The sequence below is a fragment of the Betta splendens genome, chromosome 11 (genome assembly GCF_900634795.4).
Source record: "Betta splendens chromosome 11, fBetSpl5.4, whole genome shotgun sequence".
Taxonomy (NCBI): Eukaryota; Metazoa; Chordata; class Actinopteri; order Anabantiformes; family Osphronemidae; genus Betta; species Betta splendens.
Genome location: NC_040891.2, coordinates 5,794,908 through 5,803,209, shown reverse-complemented (window position 1 = coordinate 5,803,209; position 8,302 = coordinate 5,794,908). Strand labels below are relative to the sequence as shown.

At 36.4% G+C, this 8,302-nt stretch overlaps 1 long non-coding RNA gene across 1 annotated transcript; it reads right to left on the bottom strand.

Moving 5' to 3' along the window:
* Positions 1–2,256: 2,256 nt before the first annotated feature.
* Positions 2,257–4,414, bottom strand: LOC129604824 (uncharacterized). The gene is made up of 3 exons (XR_008696097.1): positions 4,158–4,414; positions 2,456–2,495; positions 2,257–2,288 (listed from the first exon to the last, which is right to left on the bottom strand). It is a non-coding gene; the product is annotated as an uncharacterized LOC129604824 (long non-coding RNA).
* Positions 4,415–8,302: the final 3,888 nt, after the last annotated feature.

The window sequence follows — 8,302 nt, the reverse complement described above, 5'->3', positions numbered from 1 at the left end:
CCAGGTCATCTTGAACTGTAACACAGATCAGAGAATCAATGTTTGATGAATTTGGGAGAATTTCTATTAGTTTATGAAATTTGACATTAAGGTGTATTTACCTGTTCTCTCAGTGCGTGTTGGAAATTTAGACAGATCCAATTGCTGATCTTCCAAACTGAAAGGAAGAAAAAAAGAGAAAATACAAAGCAGACATCTACAGCAGTGTTTTACAGTATTGTATGTAGCAACAAGCTGCTTTCCAGGTAGAACCATATTGATTTTGCATTACATTCTGATATGTCATTTAAACATCCCCAAAATAAAAACTGGTTCTTACTGGGAGTAGTTCAGTTGTTCGTCCTTTTTTTCTTTCAGACCTAAAAAATATATATTATTAAACCTGTGATGAAAAAATATTCTCCAAACAAAATACAAATAATGAAACACGAAAGCATTTCTTCATCAACTTTTTGTAAGAAAGGCAAAATAGGCAAAAATAATTTATTTTTCCGATAAATAAATATCACACTTTATATAAGGAAAGTTATCTACAAAATGCACCATTTTTGTTTTAGTTATGGAATTAACTTTAATTGATTAACTTTGACAAATGTTTTTGTCATTCTGTCATTGGCTCTTGGAGGTAACCATACTATGTGATATCAACAATGCTATGCAGGGTATAAGTAAGCTGGACTTAAGCAGAAAATCAGTATAAAGCCTGGGTTCTGGTTGGTTGATTGGTTGGTTAGTTGAGAGATCACTGTTGCAATGGGTCATTCTGTCTGTCTGCATCAAGACTTAAATCAACTGAAAGAACAAAAGATGACTCAGCCTAAAAAGGCTTAGAGGGAGGAAATAACTATGAAGGACAAAATGTGCACTGAGCACGTTGCTCCAACAGAGACTTTCCATAACCCATCTCACAAACCAGCCAAAACTCTGTTTCTAAGCGAGTGCAAGTTAAAAATAGCTATCTTATATTATTGTATTTTTCTTAAGTGTCCTCTCCTCATTAAGGTGTTAGAGAGACCAAGCCAAGCTCACATTATAAAGGCTCTAGTCGATTTAGTCTAATACTGTTATAAAAGAACACTCATCACCAAAAACGACTCCAGCAACCACAACAACTGTTACTATCAGAAGAAAAGCTACTGTAAACTGAAAACCAGAGTGACTTGTTATCTACAGCTCTAGACGAGTGCTAATTGAGAGTTAGTGGAGGAAACACTGGGATGAATGCCTTTGCCTCAGCCTTAAATAGAATGTGCTGCTAAACCACAGACAGGAGTTTCTGCTTTAATGTGAGGCCTGAATCCACTCTCGTCCTATCGGGCTGAGGCAACAAGCTCTTGTTAGGCTGGATCCATCATAGAACCTTTTTCATAACTCAACTAAACGTGCTTAACTACTCTACATATAACTACCTGCACTACTCAACATACAACTTCTTTCATTAGTTGGGTCAGCTGTCAATTCCTGGTGAGAAAACAAGAGAGAGAAACAAATGATTATTTTATGCAAACAGTGAATTATATTCAAAGATTAGTGCAGTAATTTATCTCTGGACAACAAAACAAACACTCACCTGTTTTGATCTGGTGTTTCTGAGGATTTCCATAATTCTAGGTTCAAACGACTCCACCAGCTTACGATGCTCCTCATCCAGCTTCTTCCCTAAAGGACTCTGCATCTCTTTATCCCAGTCCTCCTCCGTCTACAGGCAACATCAAAACATCTTGTTAATCATATGGCTTAACACCACACATCATAAAATTAGGCCTGTTACTATGCAGGTACTAAATTCCTACCATATGCTTGAAGGCATCCCCTTCGTAATACTTCTCGTATGCCGGCCATCTTAATCCCTCATCAAGTAGCTCCTTCAGATCTTTAGCCACCAAATGCAGGCACTCGTCCTCGTAGGCATACACCTGTTTGTCCTCACAGGTCATCAGAACGAGTTCATCACATGAGACATCCTCTACCACAGCAAATACCTGCATGTGGACGGGACCAGGAAGGAAAAAGTTTCCCCATGCATACATCTTATCCTCATCATCTCTGTAAATGGTGCCGTCAACATCTGTTATCCTCAGTTTGGCACCAGATGGATTCTTTAGGGAAAATGTTTGGTCTTTGTCTTTCAACCCATACTTCCCCAGGTCCTCTTGAACTGCAATACAGATGAAAGAATAACTGTTTGGTGAATCAAGGAAAAATTCTTATTTTTTTATGATATTTGAGAAAAAAAAGTTTATTCACCTGTTGAAAACGCAGACAGATTTAATTGCTGATTTGTAGAACTAGAAGGTAGAAAAAAATACTTTATTAACAAAGTGAAGAGCAGACATCTACAGCAGTGTTTTACTGTATGTAACAATAAGCTGTCTTCCAAGTAGAGCCATATTGACTTTGCTTTACATTCTGATCTGTTGATTTAATCATCCCCCAAATAAAAATTGGTTCTTACTGTGAGGAGTTCGGTGGTTCGTCCATCTCGTCTCTCACAACTATAAAAACATTTTTTTTAATCGGTCAAAATAAAATCAATGCAACGTGAATATTTCTTTATCATCTATTGCGCCACAGCAGCAAAACATTCTTGTTTTCATTCTCTTCAGCTTTTTCGTGTCTTTAAATAGCAGGCGTCTCTTATGAATATGTACACACCCACTGCTCTAACATCTGATACAACATATTTATGGGGTGCCAAATGTAAAAGTAGAACCTATAACTAGTTTTCTCACATTTAACTAAATGACACAACATGTTTTCTCACATTTAGTTAAATGTGCAAAAGTCTAAATGTAAATGTTAAATATAAATGTAAATGTTAAATATAAATGTAAATGTTAAATGTTAAATCTAAATGTTAAATTTTAAATCTAAATGTTAAATGTTAAATGTAAATGTTAAATGTTAAATGTAAATGTTAAATGCTAAATGTTAAATGTAAATGTTAAATGCTAAATGTTAAATGTAAATGTTAAATGTAAATGTTAAATGTTAAATGTTAAATGTTGGCCGAGTGTAAAACTGAATATTCATGAATGGCAAGTAGACTCCATCCCTACCCTCAAACAGCGCTGGTCTCAGATCAGAGACGCGAACTCAATCACCTCAAACAGTGCGCGCAAACCCCGCCCACATCTGATCTGGAAACTTTTGTTTTTCGCCTGGACGTAACTTCGGCTAGCTAGTATAGTTAGCCAACTAATTCTCCACAGGCGCCACAGAAATATTCTTTTTAAACCTACTTGACTCCTCATTAATGGTGTTTACGACAGAACGGCAGTTTGAAGCGGAGCCTCAGCCCGCACACCTGCCGTTACAGCCCGTTCAATCTCCCCCAACGGGAGGGAGTCGGAGCTGGCGGCCATGATGGCTTCGACTTCAGGCTTCTCTCCAGTATTTTCATGCACCGATCCAGAGTCAGATGTGGGCGGAGCTATGCGTACTGTTTGACGTGTTTGAGTTCGCGTCTCTGATCTGAGACCAGCGCTGTTTGAGGGTAGGGATGGAGTCTTGCCCATTCATGAATATTCAGTTTTACGCTCGGCCAACATTTAACATTTACATTTAACATTTAACATTTACATTTAACATTTAACATTTAACATTTACATTTAACATTTACATTTAACATTTAACATTTAGATTTAAAATTTAACATTTAGATTTAACATTTAACATTTACATTTATATTTAACATTTACATTTAGACTTTTGCACATTTAACTAAATGTGAGAAAACATGTTGTGTCATTTAGTTAAATGTGAGAAAACTAGTTATAGGTTCTACTTTTACATTTGGCACCCCATACATATTGGCTTCACATAATTCCGTGATTAAATGCGCACCGTTCTAAGCATTCAGCTTCTTATTTTCGGTTTTAAACCGCCATAACTTGCCATAACTTACTTACGTACATAACTATACTAAATACTATAATCGTCCGCCACAGGCGTTCAGCGGTTCCTACTTTTGATCGCTTGTTCGAACACGGACCGCTTGTCTGGAGGTCTGTTGATGTCCAACGTCAAACCAACTTCACCGCGGTAAATCAATGGCACCGTGTTGTGTTTAGTATTACGCCTACATGTATTTTGAACTGAAATGCAACGAACATATGACTAAGATCCGCTGCTAAATAGAAAACAGACGTAGTTACCTCGGAGAGGAGAGAAGCACAGGTTTCCAGCGTCTTCCTCAGCTTCGTATCAGTCACACAGACGGAGACTGGCCGTCTCTTAACTGCGGTCAAGTGAGCTGTCGTTCGTTCATCCGTCGTTCAGCCAGCCGCGCTTCAAAAACGTCTTGCGCCCGTATTACGCGCTTTACAGCAGAGCACAAAACACGCTCGTCGCGACTTCCTCTTTTCCTAGCGAGACGTCGGTCTGTTCAAAATATGGAAAACTACGAAGCAAAATATTGCATATATAGAAAAACTGTCGCCTAATAAAGATCTGTGTACTTTTACTGTAAAATTAAGCATTTATTAGTATTTAAAAATACCATGTTATACTGTAAAACTTTTATAATTAATAACTTAACTTTGGTGCATAGTTCCAGGCTCAGACCACTTTCCCCCTGATCTACTAGAGCTGTATTATCACCCCACAAATATTCATGTATTTTTACTGTATAGTTTAGGATTTAGCAGTACTTGAAAGTACTATGTCATACTGTTATACAGTCAACTTTAATCATTAATAACTTGACTTTAGTGCAGAGTTCCAGGCCCAGACCACTTTCCCCTTGTTCTACTAGAGATGTACTATCACCCCACAAAGATTTGTGTATTGTATTAGTATTAGTATTCAAATCTACCATGTCATACTGTAACTGTATGGGCCGTATAGTCAACTTTAATGATCAATAACTAGACTTTGGTGCATAGTTCCAGGCCCAGACCACTTTCTCCTATTTCTGCTAGATGTGTACTATCACCCCACAAAGATTCGTGTATTTTTACTGTATAGTTTAGGATTTATTAGTATTCAAAACTACCAAGTCATACTGTAACTGTATGGGCTTTATAGTCAACCTTAATCATTAATAACTTGACTTTGGTGCGTAGTTCCAGGCCCAGACCACTTTCTCCTATTTCTGCTAGATGTGTACTATCACCAAACAAAGATTTGCGTATTTTTACTGTATAGTTTAGGATTTAGCAGTACTTGAAAGTACTACTGTATGTCATACTGTAATACAGTCAACTTTGATGATTAATAACTTGACTTTGGTGCATAGTTCCAGGCCCAGACCACTTTCCCCCTGATCTACTAGAGGTGTACTATCACCACCCAAAGATCGGTGTATTTACTGTATAGTTTAGGATTTATTAGTATTCAAATCTACCAAGTCATACTGTAACTGTAACCCTCAAAGATCTGTGTACTTTTACTGTATAGTTTAGGATTTTAGTAGTACCATGTTATGCTGTAATATGGCCCTTACAGTCAAGCACAAAACCAATAAGTACTGCACTACAAACAGTGTAGTGTGTAACTTTCTTTTTTATTGTTTTAAGTCTGTATTGTGAAGACAGAATAATTGCATTAAATCTAATCCTGAATATTTGGTTATATACATTTTGTATTTACATTTTAGTGTTCAAAGCTAGATATTACAATGATACAATACAATACAATAACAGAGACGGCAATAACTTTGATAAAACAAACTCCAGACATGGGAAATGGTTTGATGAGAACAAATAACGATTTCAGTATACATCCATTTTCAACCGCTTTTTCTGGGGGTGGGTCGCGGGGGCAACAGTCTAAGCAAACTCCAAACTTCCCTCTCTCCAGACACTTCCTCCAGTTCAGCCCAGCCCAGGACCTGTTTGCCTTGGGAGACCCTACCAGGGGCATTTAGCCCCCGACAACATAGCTCCCGGGGTCATTCAGGCACACAAACTCCTCCACCACGTTAATGTATGTTTCACATATAAATATTCAGTTTTTGACTGTTCCATGACTTTAAATTAAACATTAAACATTTACTTTCAATATTAAAAGTCACACTTTGGAGTCCTAACAGATGGTAATAAAAGGATTTAATGTGTGTGTGCTTAGCCTCACTCACAGTTTTTTATATGAAAAGTGACATAATCTGGGCCTGGAACTATGCACTAAAGTCGAGTTATTCATCATCATAGTTGAATATAGGGCCCATAGAGTATTACAGTGTGACCTGGAAGTTTTGAATACTAATAAATCCTAAACTATACAGTAAAAATACACAAATCTTTCTGTGGTGATAGTACACATCTAGCAGAAATAGGAGAAAGTGGTCTGGGCCTGGAACTATGCACCAAAGTCAAGTTATTAATGATTCAATTTGACTGTATTACAGTATGACATAGTACTTTCAAGTACTGCTAAATCCTAAACTATACAGTAAAAATACATAAATATTTGTGGGGTGATAGTACATCTCTAGTAGAACAAGGGGAACGTGGTTATGGGGTGCCAAATGTAAAAGGAGCACCTATAACTAGTTTTCTCACATTTAACTAAATGACACAACATGTTTTCTCACATTTAGTTAAATGTGCAAAAGTCTAAATGTAAATGTTAAATGTTAAATGTAAATGTTAAATGTTAAATGTAAATGTTAAATGTAAATGTTAAATGTTAAATGTAAATGTTAAATGTAAATGTTAAATGCTAAATGTTAAATGTTAAATGCTAAATGTTAAATGTAAATGTTAAATGTAAATGTTAAATGTTAAATGTTAAATGTAAATGTTAAATGTTAAATGTAAATGTTAAATGTTAAATGTAAATGTTAAATGTTGGCCGAGAGTAAAACTGAATATTCATGAATGGGCAAGTAGACTCCATCCCTACCCTCAAACAGCGCTGGTCTCAGATCAGAGACGCGAACTCAATCACCTCAAACAGTGCGCGCAAACCCCGCCCACATCTGATCTGGAAACTTTTGTTTTTAGCCTGGACGTAACTTCGACTAGCTAGTATAGTTAGCCAACTAATTCTCCACCGGCGCCACAGAAATATTCTTTTTAAACCTACTTGACTTCTCATTAATGGTGTTTACGACAGAACGGCAGTTTGAAGCGGAGCCTCAGCCCGCACAACTGCCGTTACAGCCCGTTCAATCTCCCCCAACGGGAGGGAGTCGGAGCTGGCGGCCATGATGGCTTCGACTTCAAGCTTCTCTCCAGTATTTTCGTGCACCGATCCAGAGTCAGATGTGGGCGGAGCTATGCGTACTGTTTGACGTGTTTGAGTTCGCGTCTCTGATTTGAGACCAGCGCTGTTTGATGGTAGGGATGGAGTCTTGCCCATTCATGAATATTCAGTTTTACACTCGGCCAACATTTAACATTTACATTTAACATTTAACATTTACATTTAACATTTAACATTTAGATTTAACATTTAACATTTAACATTTAACATTTACATTTAACATTTAACATTTATATTTAACATTTAACATTTAGATTTAACATTTAACATTTACATTTAACATTTAACATTTATATTTAACATTTAACATTTAGATTTAACATTTAACATTTACATTTATATTTAACATTTACATTTATATTTAACATTTACATTTAGACTTTTGCACATTTAACTAAATGTGAGAAAACATGTTGTGTCATTTAGTTAAATGTGAGAAAACTAGTTATAGGTTCTACTTTTACATTTGGCACCCCATACGTGGTCTGGGCCTGGAACTATGCACCAAAGTCTAGTTATTAATGATTAAAGTTGACTATACAGCCCATAAAGTTACAGTATGACTTGGTAGTTTTGAATACTAATAAATCGTAAACTATACAGTAAAAATACACGAATCTTTGTGGGGTGATAGTACATCTCTAGTAGAACAAGGGGGAAGTGGTCTGGGCCTGGAACTCTGCACTAAAGTCAAGTTATTAATGAATAAAGTTGACTGTATAACAGTATGACATAGTACTTTCAAGTACTGCTAAATCCTAAACTATACAGTAAAAATACATGAATATTTGTGGGGTGATAATACAGCTCTAGTAGATCAGGGGGAAAGTGGTCTGAGCCTGGAACTATGCACCAAAGTTAAGTTATTAATTATAAAAGTTTTACAGAATTACATGGTATTTTTAAATACTAATAAATGCTTAATTTTACAGTAAACGTACACAGATCTTTATTAGGCGACAGTTTTTCTATATATGCAATATTTTGTTTCGTAGTTTTCTATATTTTGAACAGACCGACGTCTCGCTATGAAAAGAGGAAGTCGCGACGAGCGTGTTTTGTGCTCTGCTGTAAAGTGCGTAATACGGGCGCA